The 26,715-nt window shown below is 34.7% G+C and overlaps 2 pseudogenes; both read left to right on the forward strand.

Moving 5' to 3' along the window:
* Positions 1-7,391: 7,391 nt before the first annotated feature.
* LOC138170961 (transportin-1 pseudogene) lies at positions 7,392-8,084 on the forward strand (annotated as a pseudogene).
* A 13-nt stretch (positions 8,085-8,097) lies between these two features.
* Positions 8,098-9,381, forward strand: LOC138170970 (transportin-1 pseudogene; annotated as a pseudogene).
* Positions 9,382-26,715: the final 17,334 nt, after the last annotated feature.

A 26,715-nucleotide genomic window follows, 5' to 3' on the forward strand; every position in this document is an offset into this window, starting at 1 on the left:
GAACACAGAATATTCTACTCTGGGCTGTATGGTGCTGAATTCCACCTCTTTGCTGGTAACACAATTTTCTGTGTTGGCCAAATGCCAAGATAGATGTGTGATTCCTAATTATTGATAGTAGTAATGGAGAGCAAAAGTGTGAATTCTAGGATATCCAAAAAGTTCCACAACAGAGATCTTTCTATTCCACCATCTACACCAGTGCTCTTATGTTTAAAAATGCTTGTTTAATGCTTGTTTAAAGGTGCCCAATCATTATAAGGATTAAATAAAAATAGGAGGAAGGAGGCCTCAGATGTTAGCTAGCCCAGAAGTTCAATTTTATAATTAAGGAAACAGGTCAAGGAAATTGCTTGTCCAAGGTTACAAAGTCAATTAGTCACAGATGCAAGACTTGAACCTAAGTCCTCTGATTACAAAATGAGAACTTTTCCAATTGTGTCATGCTGTCTTCAGTGGTATTTATCCTAACGACTAATCTTGAATCACTATGAATTCCCAGATTATGGTGTTCCTGATCCACATGCCTGAAGAGTACTACCAAAGAAACTTGGTACGTGTCAAGGTCATCTGTATTGGTCATAAAGGAAGATCCCTTCTGCAGGAGAAAAGATATCTTACATGTAGTAATAACTAGAAATTTGGCACATGGGCAATGTACCACATAGTGTGAAGAGGGCAAGAGGCTGGAAAGGCATCCCCAGTTAAAGAGACAGAGATCACAGTACACTGTCTTATTGTGTGAGTAAAGAAATGGTAGAGCAATACAAGTTATTTAAAGATGAGTTTGGGAGATCATCTAAGACACAATCTGGTTCTTCCTATTTTAACTCATTGACCTTAATAATCAAAAGAAAGAAAGAAGTGATAACTAAATGGAAGGAGAATAATAAGGGTAAATAAAATAATTAAAATTTACATATAAGGTTTGCAAAGTACTTTATTACATGTATTATCTCATTTGATCATCCCAACACCTCTGCTAGGAAGGTACAAATGGTATCTCCATTTTACAGATGAGGCAATTGAGGCTGGAAAAGATTAAGTGTCATGCTTAGGATCACATAGGTAGTAAGTTGTAATTTGAATTCATGTCTTCATGACTCCAGATCTGGCACTCTATGGATTGCCCTACTTAGACATAAGAATGGCTTGTAGGTGCTCCTTAGAGGCAGTTTTTAAAGAAAGTTTTGGACAAGATGGTTTTCTCATATGCCAGGGGCTACAGGAAACATTATTTCATGAAATATTGGATCATCATGTATTCCAGTACTTAAAATAAGTCTTTGAAAAAAAATTCCATGAAAATATTTACAGGCGGCCACCAACATAGATTACTGAGGAGGAAGTTGTAGACAATTTATATAAAGAATTAGATTACACCTTAGAGATCAAACCGATACATACTCTGATTCTTGGTGAGTTCAGTGGGAAGTAAGATGAACATGGAGAGAAATATATGGAAAAGTATAAACTAGGAAAAAGAAATGAGGAAGCTTAAGACTTGCAAGTTAAAAAAAGTTTTGATAGTATAATACTTAAAAAAAAAAAAGCCTGATATGCATTGAACCTGGTAAACACCAAATGGAAACATAAAAGATGAAACAGGTAATGTTTGAAAAGATAGGAAAAGACATGTACTTGATTAGGGATGGGGGCGAGGGGAGATGTTTAATCCCTGAGTCATCTGGTTGTGTAAAGTTCAGTATTTGTTTTTAAAAAAAGAAAGGAAGGCAATGGAAGGGAAGGCAAGGGAGGAGAGGGGAGGGGAGGGAGCAGATGGGAGGGGAGGAAAGGTCAAGGAAGGGGAGGGAAGTGAAGGGAGGGGAAAGGGAAGATTAACCAATATAAAAGAATTGTTACAATAGGAGTCCAAAAGAGCTCAGAAAGTACCTAAGTCAGCAAACTTAAGATTTACTTACCAGGAAAAGGTGATTTACCTAAGCAACATCAGATTAGAATAAAAATTCATTTGTAAAATTTTATGAAAAAATATAATAGTTATAAACAGTATTATTTCATAAAGGAGAGAGACTCAGTGGAGGGTAAAGCCAGTTTAAAAAAAATGTCAGGATGATATCCAAATTAACAAGGACATTCAAGAAAGAAAATTGTGGGCGGGGGGATGATTACAAACACATGAAAAAGGGAAAAATTTTTTTTCTTAAATTTTAGCAAACTATTTTCTCCATCAAGTAGTTGCACCACCACACTTGGACCCTAATATCAAAGTTCATAATGGGTTTGTAGAAGAGGTAGAAATAGTCTAAATGAAAAGTAGCTAGATTAAACTAAACAAAGTATATCCATGCTGGGAAAATATAATTGTGAAGTCATTGAGAGACTGATATACCAGATTTCTGGAAGGGGAGAATATACTAAAAATGTGGAAAAAATATCCAAAAAATGAAAACAATTACCAAGATAAAATCAATAACTATCAATATATATAGCTATATGTCACCAATACTTGAATAGAGAGTATGAGTAGGGTAACATAAGGCATTTCAAATGTTAATGGAAGTGAGTGGATCACATCCTTAATACTCCACAAATAATTGAAAAATGCAGAAAACACGAGATCTCATAGTTTTGGGTGTTGTTGTTGCAGTTGTTGAATTTGTAAGAATAAAACAGCATGTTTTAGACTTTTTTGCAATGCAGTTTCTCTCATATAAAAATCAAGAATTTCTTGGAATAAGTAATAATATTATAGAGCCATGGTCAATGATCCTTTCATAGTAACCATAAGATGAGGTATCACATAGGGAGATGTATTTTTGACAAATGTATTTGTCAGTGTGATAAAGAAGATACAACACAGCATCCAGGTCAAAGAGGAATTCCCTGTAGATAGTGAGGTCATGCAAGATATTCCTGTTTGTGGATACCATGGCACTAGTTACATTACATCTAAGGTATTTTAGAGTTTTCTAAAAAATATCAATAATCACTTATAGGAGTTTGGTCTAAACATCTACACAGAAAATTGATTATCAGTCAATCAATAAATATTTCTTAAAAGCCTACCATGTGCCAGGTACTGTACTAAATGAAGACCAAGTGGATGAAAATATAAAATTGACCAGGTTTCAAACTGGATTTTATTAAATAGGGGATGACATGATCAGGCCTACACTTTAGGAAAATAATTTTAACAGCTGAGTGAAGTATGGCCTAGACTGGAGGAGAGATGAGTCAGAGAGACAAATAAGAACCCTACTGCATAGACATGCAACAGATCTTATTCAACGGTATATATAGATTAGAAGAAAAGATGAGGCAATCATATTCTCTGTCCTCAAGAAGCTCACATTAAAATGGGAAATGCAACATATAAATGAAAGTACACTGAAAATAAATAGTGCCAGTGGAAGGTAATTTCAGACAAAAGCACTAACACTACACATGTACACATGCATATGCATACACACATGCACACATGCACCTATACATACACCAACACACACAAACATATATATTTACACACATATACATATACATTTGTGTGAGTGTGTTCATTCATTCATTAATCTGTTTATTTTTTTATTTATATGTGGAGTCTGGAATTCCCCTGCACAGGGAATTCATGGTTGTTTCCTCAAACAGTGAGGAAAGTTCGATACCAAAGAAAGAGGCTGTGAACTCCAATATTGTTATAAGAAAAGTTTAATAATCATATGGGTTACTTACGGTCAATCTGGGGCAGTGACCAGACACATGGTAGATCCCCACCAAGAGTTTAATAATAATCAGCCTAGGATGGTAGCCACATGATTCAGTGGATCCTCAAAAAGATCTGAAAAAAGTCCCATGGTAATTACAGAAGAAAAAGGGAGGATGAGCTATTAAGCATCATAACACATGTCATCACAATTTAGCTAATGTTTTGATTTACTGCTTAATACTGGGCTTGATTCCCAGAAACCCAGGCATCAAGGTCAACGCTGTAGGGTAGATGTCCAGACACATGGGGTTAGGTATTGGTCATGGTGTTCTTGTTATGGTGTTATGGCTTTCACCAGTCAGGACTATATGTATGTCTGTATGTGTGTATATATACATACATGCACACATATGTGTATATATATATGTGTTTGTGTGTATATAATATATGTATATATGTGTGCATCTCTCTATCTATTTATGTGTATATCTATCTATATCTATATATGAGAGATGATATCATGAAGGTAGAAATGGAATGATATGGAACAGATTAGATATGTTGAGTGTGTCAAAGTTAAGAGCAAGGCCGCAAGAATGAATGGAAGGAAGTATGGTTTGGCCTTCAACAGTAATAGGAACATTTGAAAGATAGGAGGATTTGGAGACAAAGATAATGAATTCTGGTTTTGTACAGGTTGAGTTTGATATGATATTTCAAGATTCCGAAAGTCAGTTTATGATGTCCAACTGGAACTGAGGAGAATAAAAAGAGTTGTATAAATAGATCTGAAGGGTGGCTAGGTGGCATGGTGAATAGTGTACCGGCCCTGGAGTCAGGAGGAGCTGAATTAAAATCTGACCTCAGACACTTAACACTTACTAGCCACGTGACCTTGGGCAAGTCACTTAACCCAAATTGCCCTGCTTTCCTCCCTCCAAAAAGCAAAAAAAAAAAATCTAGCTGATAATTATCTACAAAGAGATGAAATGAACAAATGGGGGCAGATGAGAATACAAACAAGATGCTTACATAAAGGGAGAAAAGAAGAGGAGCCATGGCAGAGACTTGAGAGTCAACAAGCTTAGGGAGTATGACTTGTATGAAAATTTAGCAAGGGAGACTGAAAAATGGTGAGACCAGTATGATTCTCTGCTAAATAAGAACCAGGACAGAGAATTATCATATACAACAAGAGAGCTGAGTATCTAAGAAAAGAAAGGTAAAAAAGGATAAGAATTGAGATAAGGTCTTTAAAATTTCATAACGAAGACATCATTGGGAACTTTGAAAAGAGCACTTTCAGTTGAATGATTAGGTTGGAAGCCAGATTACAGAAGGTTTAGAATCAAGTGAGAGAAGAGGCAGTAGAAGCATTCAATTTAGACTTACAGAAGTTAGCTGATAAATGGGAGGAGAGATATAGGATGACATTTTACTGGGAAGGTAGGTGTTTCGGAAATGGGAATCTGAAGAGCGTCCCTGCCCTTTGGCCGTTTGATAGACTTAAGTGACTCTGAGAACATTCCATGATTTGAAAATATACTCTACCCCCTAATAGGCTGAATGTGGTCACCTGGAGCCTGTGGTGGGAGGCTTGTTTTTCAGGAATGTCCATACCTTGTTACTTTGTGATTGGGTAGTGTGTCAAGAGGGTTGTGACATTCTCTAAGCCAGGAGAAGGCTATACATTCCCTGATGTGAGGTTTTGCTTTGGGGCTCACTTTGAGAAGAGTTGTGTGATTTGACCAGAGGAGATTCTGCGCAGCCTTTGAGCCCCCCAGATTTGAAAATCCAGATGTTGTTGCTTCCCTCTCTGGTAACTGACTAGGTATGGATGTAATGGTCAGACAGTTAGAAGCCTGTCTGCTGATCTGTTTCTCTGTCTGCTTGTAACTTCTGCTTGTAACTTTTTGTATTCTCTGAAGTTCAGAGTACTGACCTTTTCCCCCTCGACTACGTAAATGACATGTGTTTAATTAAAGCAAGATTGTCAACCCATTTTGAGTTGCTTTCTTTTAGAAAAGCAGATCTAAGAACCTGTGTTGGCAGCCACCCTGGGTATGCTAGGGTGCTTGCTGCTACAGTAGGATCAAATGAGGATTTTTAAGAATGGTGGAAACATGAATGTGTTTGTAGGTAGCAAGGAAGGAGCTCATAAGGAGTAAGTGAAAATTAAAGAGAGTGGGGATCAGAGTTGGAGCCATCTGCTTAAGAATATGGGATGACCTAAGATCAAGAGTACATGAAAAGGTGTTTGCTTCTACATGTGATGTAAGTAGGGACATTTATTCTTGTGATTCAAGGATAAAAATGAGGTAGTAGGAAAAAAATATTTGAGTAATGTGAGATGTGGAAGAGGAGAAAAGAAGGAATACTTGGTGAATGGTCTCAGCTGAAAGAGCATGGTAAGACATGCATTGAAGGTATCAGAAGAAATGCAAGATTCAAATAAATGTTGTAGGAAGTGGGAGAATTAAACATTTAGGGAAGTATTTTTTTAAAAATGCTACAATCATGTGTTCAACATTAAAGGCCCTATTGAGAATATATAACATAAATTTAATGGACCCACTCAGCAAGGATTTTTATAAGTTTATATTTATGTTTTTCTTAATTTCATATACTTTTCCCCAGTGTCCTTCCCTCTCCCCCTCAAAGAGAGCCATACCATATAATGAATAGATGTTTTTAAAGACAACAAAAAAAAGAAGAGGAAACAAATCAGTACAAATGATCAATACTTTAAAAAAAATCCAAAAGCATGTATAATATGTGTGCAATTCCTATGGACTACCCATTTAGGTTGAGAGTATCTTCTCATATCACCCCATTCAAGTTATGATCATTCTTTATAATTCTGCTACATTCAATTTTAATTTATGAGTATGGTTGTTCTTTCCATTTTTATAGTTTTGGTTATTATGCATGTTGTTTTCTTGACTTTACTAATTTCACTCTGTAATGGTTCATAGACATCTTTCCATACATCTCTGTATTCCTCACATACATCATTTCTTATAACACAGTATTTTACTCTATTTTATTAATGTACCACAATTTGCTTAGCCATTCCCCAATCAAAGGACTTCTACTGAGCAGAAGGAGAAGCAAGCAGTAGTAGCAGCAGCAGACCTTGGCAGCCCTGCTGCTGGCAACTGTTCAGCCTGCTCTCCCTTTCCAAAGGCTCCAAATCCTGCAGCAGCAAATCAAGAAGGAGTATGAATGGAAACCCAATGAGCAAAACCTTCAGCAATTACTGCAACTACTCAAGGAGCTCCAGTCCTAAATCCAGAAAACTATGCAACAAAAACTAGAGCAACTCAGCCAATATCCTGATTTTAACAACTACCTAATTTTGTTCTTACAAAATTAAAATCTGAAAATGAACTCACAAGGTCTTTGAATGGTCTCTTTCTGAATAATAATGTGAAAGCACACTTTCACAACTTCCCAAATGGAATATCAGATTTTATTGAGTGAATGTCTGAATAATATTGGTGACTCCTCCCCTCTAATCAGAACCACAGTGGGTATTCTGATTACAACTGTTGTCTCCAAGGGAGAATCACAGAATTGGTCTGAGCTCTTGCCAAGGCTCTGTAGCTTCTTGGATTCTGAATATTATAATACATGTGAAGTGGTATTTGGAGCCCTTAAGAAAATATGTGAAGATTCTATTGAAATTTTAGATAGTGACATTTTGGACTGTCCATTTAACATCATGATTCATAAATTTTTACAATTCTTCAAGCATAATATTCCCAAAATATGGTCTCATGCTATTGCCTGTGTCAATCAATTTATCATCAGGAGAACCCAAGCTCTGATGTTACATATTGATTTCTTTTATTGAGAATCTGTTTGCATTGACGGGTGATGAAGAGGTATTTAAAAATGTGTGCTGGGCTCTAGTGATGCTACTTGAAGTGCCAATGGATCATCTATTCCTCACATGCATAATATAATGTAGTAAATGTTTCAGAGGACCCAAGATCATCTGGCTTTGGAAGCTTATGAATAATGACTTACTTTGGCTTAACAGCCAATCTGCAAAGATGCATTCTGTAGATATCTTCCTAAGTTCATTCCTGTATTAGTAAATGGCACGAAGTACTTAGAAACAGATATTATTCTATTTAAGGGTAATGTTGAATAAGATGAATCTGTTCCTGATAGCTAACAAGATATAAAACATCATTTTCATTGATCACAGACAGTAGCTCAGCAGCATGATGAAGATGGAATTGAGGAAGAGAAAGATGATGATGATGATGATGATACAATATCTGACTGGAATATAAGAAAGTGTTCTGCTGCCCTCCTAGATGTCCTGAAAAATGAGTTTTGTGATGAACTTTTACCAAATATTTTGCACTTCTTGAAGGAACCACTTTATCACATCCTGAATGGGTAATTTAAAAATTAAGCATGTTAGTAAGAATCTGCTTATTCTTTACCATGCCAAAGGAACATTAGCAGATTCTATAGGGAATCATTTAAATAAACCAGTATATATACAGATGCTAATGCATCCACTAACTCAGAAATGTAACATGCTAAAAGATGAAGATAAAGATCTATTCTCTTTACTTGCATCCCTGTCTTCATTTGCCACAGCCCTACAGTCTGACTTCCTTCTGGACTGTGAACCTGTGTATCAGTGCTGTGTACACCTTGTCCTCAAGACTCTTTTTTAAGTTAATTTATTTATTTTTAGTTTTCAACATTCACTTCCACAAGATTTAAATTTTCTCCCCCTCCCTTCCCTCCTTCGTCCCTAAGACAACATTCAATCTGAAATAGGATGTCCACAAGTCTCTTGCACAAGTCATTTTGTACAATACTCAACCTAATTAATATGAGGCTCCTTATAAAGATTACATGGTTGTAGCCCTTGCTTTACCAGTGGCCTAGCTGAAGGACTTGGAGGTGACATTGAACACCTAGTAGCTTTAAGTAACATTCTAACAATGTTGAACCAATACATGCCGGATAAAATGTCAGTTCAACAGAGTTCCTTTGCCTCGTTAGGTGACCGCACAAAGGCATGCATTCAACATATTAAACCTTGCATAGATGATTTCATGCCAATATTGGGAACCAGCCTAAATCTACAATTGATTTCAGTCTACACAATGTTACATGGGCAATTTTAGTATATTTCCAGTGGTGTTGCACCAGCTTGTAGAAATCATTATCAGACCCAACACACTAAAGAGATTGGTAGAGAATATAGCAATAGCAATTTGTCATTTCGATTATGTTTGTCCTCAAAAGGTGGCCACCATGCTATAGCAGTTTATAAGACCCTAGTGTACCTCTCTGAGAAATATAAGGGATAAATGAGGAGTCCATATTTCAAAGATTTGTACTATAATCAGTGTCAACCCCAGGGGAGTAATTCAAGATTTATATACGTGTGAGTGTGTGTTTGTGTACACACACATATCCACTTATATGTGTATGTATACATATATGCATATGTATATATACACATATACAAACATGCATAGATATACATGTGTGTATATATACATTCTTTGTGATGCTGTTGCATCATTAATTAGTGCAAAAGGTGATCTCAGAGACATTTTCTATAAGATCCTTCATGTATTTTTAAAAATAAGTAGCGGATGAAAATTGGAGGTTTTTCCTCTTACCAGTTTCCTCTTCCTTTTAAAGGGTTTCTTGCAGCTTACTATGGAGTTTAACCTCATGCACTTAGGATGCAGTCCCATGATTAGGAGTCCTTTAGTCTTGGGTGACTATGAGGTGACTCTGCATCCAGGGAAAATGTTATCCTTTATGGGGGGGAGGGAATACAGTACAATCCCAACCCTATTGGGTGGGGCAGTTGGGAGGTGTTACCTTCACCATGTTAAGTAAATGTTGGGAAACGTTTTAACATCTGGAGCCTTTGTGGGTGGAAGTCTGTCTCCTATTACAACTTCACACAGGATTTTGAAGAAGCAAAAAGAGAGAATCTATTCACAAAACAACATATTCTGAAATATTATGGGGAATTGTACTAAAACAAGAATCATATTATTGAAGCATAGGGATAAGAAAGAGAAAAAGTAATTTAGCTCACAATAAAAGAAGCCTAAGAATGGGGGCTGCAAAGTGGAAAAATGTTTTTTTTAATTAAAAAAAATTAATATATGGGTTTTCTACATAATTTTCCCAGTTGATGAGATTTCTAGTTATTTGCATGTTAATGAAGAACTACCCAAATGAAGTTAATATAGTTAAAATGGAACTTGCCACCCATAGTAGAGGCAGGTTTCTGTGAGTTACAATTTAGGTACCCTAAAAGAAGATGGAAATAGAGTAAGAAGAACTAAAAGAAATTGAAGCACACTGTGAAATGCCAAATGTGTCATTCCTTTCACATTTTGGAGGATGAGGGTGTGAGAAATAGGGGAGGGGAATATCAAACTAAAGACTGACATCTTAATTTTACATTTAAAACATTAATGTAGTGAATATAATTTGACTGTTGTACTTCATTAGATTTAATTTTTAGACCAAGGCATTATTAAAGTGCAGTTTAATGTTTAGGCATGCATTCTGGTACATAGTGATTGAAAATGATTTAAATTAGTGGTAAAGTAGCCTGCTTGCGTGACTTAAAATGAGATTGGTATTTATTTACCTACGTTGTGCCATTTTGTGTCGCAGTTTACCAATTCAGTATAGTTCTGCATTTAAAATTTCTTTAAAATTCAGGGAATTTTACTTTTTTTAAGACTATAGATACAAAGTATTGTAGTTTGCAGTTAGGCTTAGAAATATCTTTTTTAGGATCTGTTAGGAATAAGATTGATGTTGTATTGTGTGTGACCTGCACGAGGTAGGAAAACTGACAGAACTATGTAAAACCTTTGCCTTTGTGCTGTTAATGTGATGTGCTCTCCACTAGTGATTTTATCAAAACTTCCAAAACTAAGTTTTGTGGTAAACGATCAGGAAAGGCTACGTAAATGTTTGTTGGTATGTCAAGACAATTGTAGAAGTTGATGGTATGATTGTAATATTTCAGTGTTTCTTCCCACTCGACACATAACATCTGAGTTTCTTTTTGGTTCAGAGGATGATCTTAAACAGATGTATAATGTATGGATGTAATGCAGGGTCCCTACTCTTGTTGGCCCTCTATACCCAAAATACTTATACATGGGGTGAGTTAAAAGCTGCAGAGTGAAAGATGGTTTGGATCCTCTTAATTCCATTTGTTTAGTTTTTTTATTCTGTTGTTTCCTATACTTAGATGTATTCCTGTGAATAAATCCTTGTTAAGTCAAAAAAAGGACTTTTATTTTAATTCTAATTCTTTCCTGTCACAAAAAGTGTGTTATCAATATGTTGGTGTATTTGGAGACTTTCTTCTTATTAATGATTTTCTTGGTGTATAAGTCCAGTAAGGGAGTCTCTGATTCATAGGATATGCACATTTTAGTAACTTTATGTGGACAATTGCTTCGCAAAATATCTGTACCATTTCAAAACTTCACCACCAGTTTTTTAGTGTGGCTATCATTGCAGAGCACCTTCATCATTGATCATTCCCCAAAATGGCAATATCACCTTTTTCAATTTTTAGGTTTTAAGGTGAAATATCAGGTTGATTTTTTATTTGTATTTCTCTTACTTTCAGTGATTTGGAGAATTCTTTCACATGGTTGTTATTTGAAAGATTTTGTTACTTTTTTCAGCCCAATTTAGCAGAATATGAATAGAAGTGAAGGTGGCAGATGTTGCAAATAGTCCAAGGTTGGGGCTTGGCAAGATTGTTGAAAGGATGAAGACAGAAGAATAAGAACAAAGGGAGTTATCCAATAATTATATGACAAGAGGAGAAGATTTATTAGTCATATGGTAAATTTGTGAAGTGACAAATAGACAGTGTTCCATTGGCATTCTCTTGATATCAAGAGAAAATGAGGAATATCTCTAGTAAACTGGGTGAACCCACTGTGGAAAACTTTTAAGCACAGCATGGACAATAAAAGTAAAAAATGTTCTGGCATGGATGAATTGCCATATGCATTATTGGAATGGTGTCCTAAATTAGAGTAGATCATTTGCTAACTATGTGCTAAGCTTTGTTGTTGACATCGTCGTCATTTTTTATAAAGGTCTTCAAATGTTACCAGGCTGATCTACTCTTAGTACCATCTAAATTTGCCATCCTAATGCATAGCCCATTCTTATTTTAAATCTGTAATGTTGCACCAGTGGATTTCCTATGGTACAGAAGACCTCCTCCTAATTGTGCTAGTGTGGTAGCCTGTCTAGAGATTGTATTGAGTGACAGCATCTGCAAATATGTCCTTTTCCCCTCCTAGACTTAAAAGTAGCTAGGGACAGAGATACCTAAACTCACCTCTGATCTTACAGTTCTAATATGTTTAGAATAACACGTCACTCCATATTCCAAAGCCATTTTAATACCCTACTTACCAGTTGCCTTGCTACTTTGACCTAGATATTTTTACCCCTTCATCTCCAATTTCTTCCCTAGGACTTATTTTGCTGATTAGTCAATGCTTCATATGATCCTCTGTCTCCAACCACAATTCCTACTTCCTAACTTTCTCCTCAGTCTTGCCAACAGTCTTACAGTGACCTCTCCCCTCCAAAACAGTTTTGGAAACATGATCAAATCGACTCTCACTATTACTGGTAGGGGTGTGTCAAGCAAATCCCCTATGATCCCATCCTAGGAACTTTACAAACCAAAGTGTCCCTCTGTTATATATTTTATCTCTGCCATTAGGATGTTAAGGTCTTTGTCTGTAGGAATTATTTTTGCTTTTGTACATGTATCTCCAGCACCTAGCAAAATACCTGACACATAACACTTAATACCTGCTTTTACACTTTCATAAACCAAGTCTATTTGTTGTAATAGGGTAAATGTGATCAGTATAGACTACCACTTAAGACAAAGAAGGATCAAATCCAGGTCCCTCCATTACATCAAATCTGATGAAGTTCTTTTCTGAGTTATTATTTCTGGTATTTACTGTAACTGAGATTGTTCGTCTTAACAGTAAGTAATAGAGAGCAGCTCTTTTTTCTCAGAAAGTAGAAGCAACTTCAGCATTGTGCTGAGTAAACACTTTGCAGCATATAATGCTATCATAAATACATTTAATTTAAATTACCCAAACTGACTGAATCATTCCATTTTTAATCCCTAGACCCTTTTTGTTGGGAAACATTTTGATTAGACCTATACTTAAAAGATGCTTGTTATTACCAGTGGTAAAGATCCTAACCCAGCAATGTGGGTTTACAGTGCCTTTGTCGACTAAAAACAAAGTTGAAATGGAATACATCTGTCTCTTTACAATAGTACAGTCAGGCTGCCCCTTGCAGTTACTGGATTCTATAATGAAAAAGAGAATTCTGATGACTTGTTTTTAACAAGTGTAAAAAGAGAAAACTTCTCAGCTCTTGTATGTCTAATCCAATGTCCTTTACTGTAAAGAAAGGTTTTACAGTAAAAACTGGCTCACCTAATTTTCTATCAACCAGAATTCTATTATCCAGCGTTTTTTGCATTTCTTCAATACAACAAAATCTATGGTTCATAATGCTAAACCAAAGTCATTGACATATTTCTCACAAAACTAACATAGTGAAAGAGAATAAGAAAAAACAAAACATGCAAAGACTGAACTAATGTAAGAGAAAAACCACACAGAAGAAAACAGTTGCAATGTGAGCAATTTCAAGGAATCTGAAGCATTTCCAACCAGGGTACTAGAATACGAGATATGAGATAAAGAAACTGAGACCACGAGTGGCTGTGCCTTATCCGAAGTTTCACAGGTGGACAAAGCATCAAAACTGAGATCAACTGAGGTCAACACTTTGACTCCAAATTCAGCATTCTTTCTGTTGATGGCAGATAAGGGTAAGCATGTATATATCAAAAAATTACTCTGGCACCCCCTTGCCCCCTTCCCCCCCAATGGAATTAACAAAGCATTTTAAAATAATAGAAATCAAGGACAAATCTGTAGTGTTTTTGGATTTCTAGGTATAATTTCTCACATAGAATATTTAACGATTGACTCATATTCCTGGATTCAGTCCAAGTCTTCTGATGTCAAGTCTAGCACCATTTCCTCCCCATCCTCTTGATTCTGAAGGCCATGATTTCATTCATATCCAACATGTACCAGCTGTAAATTCTCCTACATTTCTGAGTTGTTGCTGCTACTGCTCTTTCATTGTGTCCAATCTGCTCCAATTACCTTTCTACAATCTGATTATCGTGCCTAAGGAACTACTTCCACAAGCATTCAGTCAAGTATGTTATCTACAAACACATTAGGAAAAAAAGCAACAACCTTTTTTTATAGACAAGGCACCATGTTCAAAAGTGATGGCTGTCAGGTGGTTTCCATGGCATTCAACAGCAACAACAACAACACCAACAAATCCATCATAGCATACTCCCTAAGTAGAAAGAACTGAAATGTTCTTTCTCTGTGGTTGCTGGAGATCACACTACTGTAAAAGGGCACTTTCTATCATTAAGATACAAGAGAGTATCCATATGACTGTTTCGCTACAACCTTATGTGATAATGTGTGTGGGGTGTGAATTTTGGGTAGATGAAAAATTCTCCTGATTCATCACCTTCAATTGCCTTGCAAAAAGACAACAATAACCTTTTAGGCACTGACATCTTAAAATGAATTTTATTGTAAATGCTTAGATAATAGTAGGAGAGAATATTTGATCTTCTGGAGGTATCTGACTTCACAGAAGACATTGGGTATAGGGTTGTTTTGATCTCATCTGAAATCCCTTAAAGTTTCCCCATAGCCCTACACCTTATTAGCTGAGACATATTAGACTAGGTTTCTTTGTGTTTTGTTTTTTTTTTAACCTAAATTGACATAAATGAACTAGACTCAATAATAACCTATATAGAATGTGTAGTATGTCCATAAATAAAATGGGGGGGGTTGTGAAAAGAAAATATGCATGTTTTGCATTCATTCACATTTACCAGGGGTGACACTCACTTCTACTTACAAGAGTTTAATGCAGTGCCTCCAGTCACTTTCATGACAAAGATCACTCAATTGTATATAACTACACATTTTATGCAATCATCCTTCTCATTTTCAAAAGTATTTTGTTCCTTTCCCCTGGTTTGTTATATATTTCTCCCTCAGACTTCACATAACATTTTCTATTATTTTATAGTTCTCCATTTTTCCCATGTTTTCCATTGCTCATACTTTCATTGATGGTGTCAACTAGATTATAAATTCATTGAGGGCAGGTTCAATGCCTGATTTAAACTTTGTATTTCCCTATACTTAACAGAAGACTCTTCACACGGTAGATACTAGACAATTATTTTTGTTGTTGCTGATAGGTTTACTTAGAAGAATAAAAAGATGACCCTGAGTCTGTTTAAATAATATATCTTCCACAGATAAGTTAAATCTTTACATTTAGATTCTGAGAGACACAAATATGAAGATAACTTTGTAAGCAATTGACTATCTATTGGCATTAAATAAGCTATAAAACATAGGCATATCACCTCTGTTATTTAAATCTGTCACAGAAAAGTCCCCTGTACTCCCAATAAAAATGAATATTATCTTTGACTAACAAAGTTATACACATGCTCCTATATGCAGTTAATATACTCGTTCAATCAATCAAGAAAGAAAATAAAATTTGTTCCAAGTAAATCATGGTTATAAAAAATGACCTGACTGCTCACATCTGAAAAATGACATGGATGAAAAACATATTATCCCCCAAAATGACATATATCCAGATGAGAAACCCATTGAGCTTACTCAACAACATATATGTAATTACTTAAAATTTTCAGGTAGATAATAATTTCAAATTCTAGTCATATAGAAAACCCAACTTTATAAATTATACATTCCTTTCATAACTTCCTTTAACTTCCCCTGCCCAATTCCTTGTTTTTAATATTTGGCAGCCAATGTCTACTACAGACTTTTCTATCAACCTTTATATGATCCTCAATTATGATTCTTTGAAGACTACCTCTATAGTGTTACCTAACATTTTGTCATACAACTCATTTAATAAGGCATTTGCTTATCTGGAATTCCAGAGTTCATAAGAAGTTAAATATCCCCATGAAAAATAATTAAAGATATGCACAAACATCTGTTGGAAAGAATAAATTAGAGAAATTCTGTGGAAAATTTGATAAATAAAATATGTAATTTCTTGCTTCCAAACTTTATTATTGATATGGGCATAGGTGAAAACAGGAGAGAATGTTGGAAAGGGGTTCAGAAGTAATACATGATATAGACAAAAATCTTTTTTATCACATTGATATCTCAAACATACACATCATGGATGTATTTTTTAATGAAATGGAAAAATATGGGCATGACAAGACTAAATAATATCACAAAATAGAAATTGACTATTTGTTAGAAAATAATTCATTAGTGATATGGAAGTCATTACTGAATCAGTTGTCTGTGTAGTCAGATAAAAGACAAAAATCAATGCAGGAACAGAAGATAGAATGAAGACATCATTTATAATAAAGCAATTCCAACTTGTTCTACTAAAATAAATTATCTAAACAAAAGAAAATTAGTAACGGGAAATTTTTCAAGAAAAATACATCTACCCTGATTTCAGCAAATTTTAATCAGAAGTTCATTATATAAATCATTTAACATAACAAGGAGATCAAAAGAGCCTTAAAACCACCCCAACTGGCAAAAACCTTGCTAAAAAGGGAGACAGGGCAAGTATGACAGAAGATTAAAATATGAAAATATTTATAATATCTTACAGAGGATTGTGATAGATTATTAATATTATAGATACATGAAACAGATTTTAATAACTCTACAGAAGTATTAATATATGTATATGTGTGTATTTGTATTTTTCAAAAATCTGGTGAGTTTAGAAACAGGAGTACTGATTTAATGTATTTCATCTTACATAGAGTTTTTCCCTGTTTTATAATAATAGAATTATATATTTTTCATACCACACTTGAGTTATCACATTGTGAGGCTTGGTTTGTAATTCTTATAGCTAGTATTTTAAAAAGAGATTTAAGGAAACTGTCCAATCAAATAGAGGTAGTTATAAAATTCTGTACCTGTGATCTTTGAGGACACAATTTCTATAGACTCTAATAATGATTTTCTTACTGCAAAACAGGTGGCCTATTTTTTTATATTGAACTCCCTGAATCCCTCTCACTGAGGCTCAAAACATTTTCTTTTGTCCTGATTTTCTTCACAAGTTTCAAATAGCAGTTTGACTTGAGACACTCAATAGATGAACTCCAAAGAATGCTGTGAATTGTCTTTGTATCATCATGATGGACTTGTTGTCTAAACAAAGCTCAGCAGTTTGTGTTGGTTATACACTTAGACATCAAATTTTCATTTGATGATATTTTCCAAGAGACTTAAATTTATTATGTCTCTTTTAGAAAATGTTGATGAACAATTAAAATCTGAGTTTTCAAACAAAATCCCAAATAAATTTTAACCTGTTCCTTAGAGTGTAATCCTGTATCCTGAAATCCAGTTGGAGAGAAAAAGAAGAATGAGTTTCTGTGAAGATTTTAAGTATCTCTTTCCCAATGCTACATTCAAGAGAAATATTGACTGTTGGTACCAGAAATCATTCATTTTTGTCTAAGTGGGTATACTTGTTGTATTTACTATGTCATAACAGTGCTGGATAGAGCTTTTAATTTAAATTCTATTTTCCTCTGCAACTGGGTTACACAGCAGGCCTGGAATCAGAAAGACAGGCATTTCAACCTAGACTCAGATACTTAACTAGGTATACGACCTTGGTCAATCAGTGAACCTCACTCCACCTCAGTTTCCTCAACAAAAAAATGGGGATAATAACACCTATGACACAGGATTGTTGTGAGGATAAAATGAGATAATAGTCATAAAGTACCTAGCACAGTGGTTGGTATAGAGTAGGCACATTTTTATGCTTCATTCCATCCCTTCCATCCACATGCCCTATAGTTCCTATGAATTACAGGGAGTTTTGTTGAACTCTAGCAGACATGAGAGGAAATGTGCATAAGCACTTCTTGACAAATTTGAAAATAAACGGCATTGTTAACAAATGATGCAACAGTGATAAGTGTCGGGTTCTATCAATGATAATCACTATTTGTGGAGAAATGTCCATGTGACAATTGAATATAAAGCAAAAAGAAAGTGAATAGAAGACTTTTCAATTCTATTCCACTTAGTCTACACCTGCGAATCACATGGATTAAGACTAGAAGCATAGGGCAGGATATTTTCATATCCCTCCCAGGAACAATGCTAATGTTGGTTTGATTATTAATCCCTACCCAAGAGGTAGAAAGTGGGGTGAGTGGAGTGAAGGCAGGGTAGAAGGGTTAGATGACTAATCCTTCATCTTGGAGGTCAAGGCAGTAGCAGTCCATGGAGTCTTGGGATCTGACAGTTAAGCAGGAGTGAGACATATTTGAAACATCCTCCAATACTCAGGCAGGTTACCTCTGCCCCAGAAACTCTCTACTCAGATGTAGAGTGGAAAGATAAATGGTGGTATGGGAGAGGGTAACTCTTCAAGAAGGGTCCTTTGTCTTTTACTAGTGGCCAGAATTAAAAGAGAGAGATAAGTTTTATTTCTATGTAAGGACTATGGAAGGGGTGAGATCTAGCCAATGGGGCTCAGGGGTGAGGATGAAGATTCAACATTTTTTCCATGTTCTCAGAAGTAAAAGCTACTTTTAAAAATATAATTTATATTGTTATTTACTTATTTTTGTTATTTATAGCATTTCCAATATACAATGAAACATAATTAAAACCAAAACACACACACACACACACCACAGAGATATTTTGACCTACATCAAGGCTCTCAAAAGATGTATTCTCATTCAAACATAATACTAATTTCCATGAGCTCAGAGTCAATAATCATAGATCTATAAGTTGTTAGTCAGAAGAAATTATTGAATGTTAAGCATGGGCAAAGCATCTTATGAAAGAATTGGCTTGACTACTGAGAACACCCATATGTTATTTAACAGATTGCTTTTCCTTTAAACATAACTAAGTCAAACAAGTGCAAAGATTTTCAGTGGAATTAAGCTTGTTTACCATGACAAAATGTGATGGGAACTTAACTAATAATATAGTGAAATCAATTTACAACATGTATTTATATAATTCTGACTATTGGTTCTTCCTTCCTGAAACCCTTTCCACCACTATACTCTCCAAGTTGTTTCTTTGTTTTCAATCTATTTTTTTAAATTTAATATACTTTCAACATCCAACAAAATATTCTTCCATATAAACATGTACTATGGTTCCAAGGAAGGTTGGTACTAAGGAAGATAAAAACAAATAAAAATATTTTTTGCTTCACAAAAGCTTATAATCTAGCAGAAGACATGTAAATAATTAAAATGCATAATATTACATTAAGTCCCCAAGAGGCTTGTGATCAAAGTGTTATAAAAGGGCAATGGAAATAATCACTTCTGGGTGAAATGGAAAAGAGGGTAATGGGGTGTTTTCAAGGACAGGCTGATATTTGATCTCAACATTGTTGGGTAGGTAGAATTTCAACATGAGGAGATCGAAGATGAAAGCTTTTCATTAAGAGAGAGATCAATGTGACCAACCATGTAAAGGAGCAAAAATGAAGAACTTCTTTGTTCAAAGGACTTATGATGAAAAATGCTATCCATCTCCAGAGAAAGAACTGATGGAGTCTGAATGCGGATCTAAGCAGAGTTATTTTTTCTTTATTTCCTTATATTTGTTTATCTTTCATTCACAACATGACTAACATGGAAATATGTTTTACATGACTGTATGTGTATAACCTATATCAAATTTCTTGCCTTCTCAGTGAAGAGGGGGTTAGAGGGAGGGAGAAATTTTGGAATACATTTTTGTTAAATATTGAAAATTATATTTACATGTTGTTGGGGGAAATAAAATATTAAATTTTAAAAATAAATTCAAAAAGTCATTTGAAAATGCTGATCTATTCTTGATTTTAAAATTATAAAAATCAGAATAAATGATGTTTCCTTAAACATTAACAATATTTCCCTTAACTCAATAGCTAGTATAATAATCAAAGGGGAAAGTACAAGTATTTTCATTAAAATGAATACAAAGCAAGGGTGCCAAATTTTGCCACTTTTGTTTGGCATTGTATTGGAAATTCTAGCAATTGTAATAATTCATAGAAACCTTTATATTAGAGAGACATAATTGAAAATGAAAAGTAGAAACAATATTTGAAGATAATATGAAACTATGGAAAATTCAACTGGTTCAATAAAATGTTTAATGCAGAAGAAAAAGAAGTTCAGCAAAATCACAAAATATGAGATTAATCCAGAAAAAAATATTTATTGAGTTTGCAATTAATACCACAAAACATTATACAAATAAATGTCAAATACAACAAAAACAAAGCTAATAAGAATTTTTTTTAGGAATTGATCTACCTAAAAATATTCATGACCTGAGGATCTCAATATACAAAAATATTTATAGCAGCTCATTTCTGGGGACAAATAATTAGAATATGAAGGGATACCAAACAATTGGGGAATGCCTGGACAAGTTATGGCATGTGATTATGATGGAATACTATTGTACTGCAAGAAAAGATGAGAAGGATGCTCTCAGAAAAATATGGAAAGACTTGCATGTGTTGATGCAAAGTGAAATGTGCTGGTACAAAGTAACAGTATTATTGTAAGATTATTAACTGTGAATGACAACTATTCTCATCAATGCAACCATCCAAGACAACTCTGAAGGAGTTATGATGAAAAATGCTATCCATCCCCAGAGAAGGAATAGATAGTTTCTGAATATAGATTGAAGTATACATTTTTTACTCTTTTTTCTTGATTTTTTGTCTATTTTCTTTCATAACATGACAATTAAGAATATATTTTGCATGACTAAACATGTATAACCTATATCAAACTGCTTGCCTTTCCAACGGCAGGGGCATGGGAAAGAATTTGGAACTTAAAGTTTTAAAATGTATATTAAATGGGCAGCTAGGTAGTGCCCTGGAGTCAGGAGAACCTGAGTTCAAATTTGGCCACAGACACGACACACTTACTGGTCATGTAACTTTGGGCAAGTCACTTAACCCCAATTGCCCTCCAAAAAAAAAGCCAAATTAATTCATGTAAAAATAATTTTTACATGTAACTGGGGAAAATGCACTTGATTTCATTAAAATAAAGTCTGAAAATTTAAGTCAAATCAAAATAAAATTAGAGTAATTAATTCATAATATCGTTGTGAAAAATATACCATAATTTGGAATATGTGGGAAAACTGAAACATTAATATATTGTTGGTGGAGTTGTGAACTTATCCAACAACTCTGGCGAGCAATTTGGAACTATGCCCAAATGCTATAAAAATGTGCATGCATATCCTTTTGACCCAGCGATACCACTTCTAGGACTGTATTCCCAAAAGATCATACAAGTGGGAGGAGGACCTGTATGTACAAAAATATTTATAGCAGCTCTTTTTGTGGTGGTAAAGAATTGAAAATCAAGGAGATGCCCATAAATTGGGGAATGGCTGAACAGGTTGTGCTATATGAGTGGAATGGGATACTTTTGTGCTATAATAAATGAGGAGCAGGCAGACTTCATAATAATCTGGAGAGACTTATATAAACTGATACTGAATAAGGAGAGCACAACCAGGAGAACGTTGTACACAATTACAGACATATTTGTGATGATTAACTTTGATAGACTGGGCTCCTCTCAGCAATGCAAAGCTATAACACAACTCCAAAACACTCACAATGGAAATGGTTATTCACATCCAGAGAAGGAATTACAGTCTGAATGCAGATTGAAGCACACTATTTGTTCTCGCTCTTTTTTGTGTGTGTGTGTTTTTTTTTTTTTTTGCTGTTGTTGCTTCTTTCTTGTTGTTCATTCCTTTGGTTGTAATCCTTCTTTACAACTTGACCAATGTTTAATGTGAAGGTATTTGTAGAACCTATATTGGATTGCATGCCTCCATGAGGGGGGATGGAAGAGGTAAGGGGAGAAAATTTGGAACTCAAAAACTTGTGGAACTGAATGTTGTAAATTAAAAGTAAATAAATAAATTTATATATATATATATATATATATATATATATATATATATATAATTTGAAATCTAAACCACAAGTTTAACTGTTAAAATTTTATCTCCCAGTTGATTATGGATAAGGGGACAACTAGCAAAAAAATTTATTATTTTGATATGAAAAATATACATTGCTAATGTGAACTTGACAAAGATGCACTATGTACTAATAATAAATAAAATGAGGTGCCATCTTAATCTAAATCTTAATTTATACAAATGTCCAAAATAATTGAGACAAAACTCATTGCTTTCAGTGTTGCAAAGAAATAGCTAAAATCATTACTTGCTGATAGAACTGAAGGTTGGTACAATATTTTTCAAAGAAATCTGGAATTATCAAGTAGAAGTAACGAAAATATTGATACACTTTGACCAAGTAATTCTGTTACAAAGAAAACACTCCTAGAGTGCTATTTGATCACAAACGAGAAACCCATCTGTTCAAGTATTTTATAATATTTCTTATTATTGCAAAACAAACAAGCAAAAATTGCAAATAAACATAAAACCCTAATAATGATCAGTAGCTAAATAAAGTGTGGGAAATGAGTACTCTCAAAAGTTTGAGATTGAAGAATTATATAAAGACATTTTAGCAAATAATGCAAAATAAACGTGCAGTCAGAAAACTATGCAAAAAACTGAGGAAAATTTGAAATACTAATAAAGAAAGCCTGTGTAGAATGATTCAATGAATGAAAACACATGATAGCTTATGATATTTCATTTAATTCATTTATCAAGATGTTGAGTTGCAAAAGTATAATTTTTGTATTGTTTTTAATAATTTTTAAATTTTCAGTATTTCTTTTTTTCCTAATTACATCTGAAGACAATGCTTACTATGAAATTTTTACAAGATTTCAAGTTCCAAATTTTTCTCCCTCCTTTTCCCTTCCCTCTTCCAAAAATGGTAGGCAATTGGATATCGGTTGTACATTTGCTATCGTGTAAAATATATTTCCACATTAGTCATAGTTGTTATATAAGAAACAGATCAAAATGAAAAGAAAAATCATGGAAGAGAATAAAGTAAGTGAAGAGAGTATGGTGTAGTTGTGAAATTATCCAACATTCTGAAGTCAGAATCCATCAGTTATATATCTGGACGTAGATAACATTTTCCTTCATGAGTCTTTTGTACTTGTCTTGGATCATTACATCACACAATTTTGCTGATACTGTGTACAATGCTTTCCTGGCTCTGCCCATTCCACTTTACATCAGTTTATACAATTCTTTCCAGGTTTTTTTTTAATTGGCCTATTAATCATTTCTTACTGCACAACAGAATCTTTTCCACTATGTTCATATACAACTATCTGTTCAACAGTTCCCCAATTGATGGGCATCCCCTCAAATTCCAATATTTTGCCACCATGAAAAAGGTTGCTGTAAATATTTTTGCACATGTAGATTCTTTTCTTTTTTAATGATCTCTTTGGGATACAGGCCTAGGACTATTGCTGGATCAAAGAGTATGCACAGTTAAGTTGCCCTTTGGGCATAGTTCCAAATTGTCTTCCAGAATGGTTGGATCAGCTCACAACTTCACCAAAAGTGCATTACTGTCCCAATTTTCCCACATTCTCACTAACATTTATCATTTTCCTTTTTTGTCATATTAGGCAATCTTATAGGTGTGAGGTGTTAGCACAGAGTTGTTTTAATTTGTGATAAAAAGTGATTTAGAACACTTCTTCTAATGCCTATAGTTAGTTTTGACTTCATTTCAAAAATGACTGTTTATATATTTTTAATGATTTATTAATTGGGAAATTGCTTGTATTCATATAAATTTGGCTCAATTCTACATATATTTGAGAAATCAGTCTGTTATCAGAGATAGTTGCTATAAGGATTATTTCCCAGCTCCCTGATTTCCTTCTAATCTCAGTTGCATTGGTTTTGTTTCTACAAAAGCTTTTTATTTTAATATAATCAAAATTATCTGTGTTACATTTTATAACACTCCCTAACTCTTATTTGGTCATGAACCTATAACTAATTTAGCTTTTCCTTTAAGAACTTGGATACTAGGGGCGACCAGGTAGCATAGCGAATAAGAGCACCGGCTCCAGTGTCGGAATGATGTGGGGATCAAATCCAGGCTCTGATAGCACCACACCCAGAAATAACTGTCCATGTAACCTTGAGCAAGTTACTTAACCCTGATTGCTTTAAAAAAAAGAATTTGGATACTATATATAATTTGGTGCATATATGTTTATGTATCAGCAATGCCATATTCACAATGCCTATAGAGATTACAAATATGCTGATGTAATTATCCATCACAAAATACGTCATGTTTGCCATATGGGGAAATAAACTAGAAAATTTATTAAGATACCAAAAGACTGAGTCCCAAAACCAGAAAGTGAAAGCCATCAGAGTAGTTATGACTTTGGCACAGGTAGATAAAGTAGAAAGCACCCACATTCTCAAGCCTTTAAAACAGAACAGGCTACCTCAGGCAAAGGTCCTCCTCTCCCCACTCACAGCAACCACCCAGCATCCGGGAAGCGCACTCCCAGCAGCTCCGGCCCCTGGCAGTCCTCAGCAGGAGTCCTTAGCAGAAAGTCCTTAGCAGTCCTAACTCAAAAAGGGCTTCACGTTGCCGCTGCCTCTGCTGCCGCCGCGGCATCGCAACCACCGCCAGCCACCGCAGGACCGCTAGCTCGGCTTTCGCTTTCCCTCGCTTTCGCTTTCTCTGGCTTTCGCTTTCTCTTGCTCCGTTCCTTCCTGCTATGTCAGCATGTCCATGGGGCATAGAAGATCTTTAAATCCCATAACCCTTACATTTATATATAATTTGGTGCATATATGTTTAGTATTGATAATACTTCATAGACTATGGTGTCTTTTAACAAAAAGTTGCTTCCTTCCTTTTCTCTTTTATTTAGATCTATTTTTGCTTTGTCTTAAATCAGGATTGCTACCCCTGCCTTTTTTTTTAACTTCTGCTGAATGCATAATAGATTCCTGATCCAGCCCCTTTAACTCTATGTGTGTTTTTATGATTCAAGTGTCTTTCTTTTAAACTACCCATTGTAGTTTTTTGATCCACTCTGCTTTCTGCCTCCATTTTATGGGAAATTTCATCCTATTCACATTTACAGTTATGATTAATAACTGGGTATTTCACTAAAACCTATTTTTACTCCTGTTTGTCTTCACTCTTCTTTCACCCTTTCCATTCTCAACAATGTTTTGCTTCTATCTATAGTCTCCCCTGGTCTGCCCTCCTTTCTGGTCAGTCTTGCCCCCACCCCCTTTAGTTAATATTCTCTCCTACTTTCCTATAAGGTAACCTATATTTCTATATTTAACTGATATTATGTACTATTCCTTTTTTGAGCCAATACTGATGAGAGAGTAAGGTTCAAGTGATGCCTATAGCCTACTCATCCATCTTTTTTTTTCACTATAATAGGTTTTTGTCCCTTTTAATTTGAAGAAACTTTTCCCATTCTACATCTCTCTTCCTGAACCCAGTTTATGTTTCTTTCTCATCCCTTATTTTTATGTCATTCCCTCAGATTCACCTTATATCTATACCCTCTGTCTATGTATATCCCTTCTAGATTTACTTTAAGTATTACAAATATCATCTTTCCATGTAGTAATGTAAGTAGTTCACCTCCATTGAATCCCTTATGATTTCATTTCCCTTTTCCCCTTTGTAGGCTTCTCTTGGATCTTGATATTGGAGATCATTTTTTTTTCAATATTATGCTTAATTTTGCCAGGTAGGTGATTCTTGGTTGTAGTACTATCTCCTTTGCTTTCTGGAATATCATGTTCCATGAGTCCTGTGCAGTCCTAATTGTAGTTCCCTGATATTTTAATTATTTCTTTCTTACCACTTGGAGTATTTTTCTCTTGATAGTTTTTAATTTGACTATAATTCTCCTTGGAGATTTTTTATTGTGGGATCTCTTTCCTGAGGCAATTGGTGCATTCTTCCAATGCCTTTTTTGTCTCTGATTCCAGGATATGAGGGCAGATTTCCTTAAAATTTCTTAAAATATGCTATCCATATCCTCCTTTTGATTATTACTTTCAGGTAGTCCAATGCTTTTGACATTGTCTGTCATGGATGTATCTTCCAGGTCAGTTCTTCTTCCAGTGAGGTAGTATACTATATATTTTTTTCATCCTTTTATATTGATTCTTGATGTCTCCTAGAATCATTAGCTTCCACTTGCCCAGTTCTAACTTTTAGGGAATCATGTTCCTCAGTTAGTTTTGTTTTTTTTTTTACTTCCTTTTCCATTTAGCCAATTCTACTTTTTAAGCAGTTGTTTACTTTTTTTCCATTGTAGGCATGAGGAGGACTACCAATGACAATGCCTGGAGTCAGGATTTGGAGTCCCTAGGTTCCCAATGGAGTGTGTTGTTCCAGGAACAATGAGGAGTCCTGTGTCCCTGGATCAGAGAGTAAATGGGAGGGGCATATGATCAGTTAAAAGACCAGTTCCAGGGAATGGATTGTAATGCAAACTCCTCACCTCCTGAAAGAGAGGAGATGGACTAAATTGCAGAGCAATACCTATATATATTTTTATTACAGTAAATGTGAAATTTGTTATTTTAAAACAATGCATATTATTACATGGGTTTTATTTTTTCCTTTGTCTTTATTTTTTCTTTCTTTTTCTACCTTCCTCCCTTTTTTCCCTTTTTCCTTTTTCTTTCTTCTTTCTTGACTTCCTACTTTTGTTCCTTCATTCCCTCCTTCCTTCTTTCCTTCTTTCTTTCCTTTCTTCTTTCTTTCCTTCCTTCCTTCCTTCCCTCCTTCCTTCCTTCCTCCCTCCCTCT

The sequence above is a fragment of the Petaurus breviceps genome, unplaced genomic scaffold, assembly GCF_028583685.1.
Source record: "Petaurus breviceps papuanus isolate PSGF00001 unplaced genomic scaffold, PetGlider_PUasm1.0 126, whole genome shotgun sequence".
Classification (NCBI taxonomy): Eukaryota; Metazoa; Chordata; class Mammalia; order Diprotodontia; family Petauridae; genus Petaurus; species Petaurus breviceps.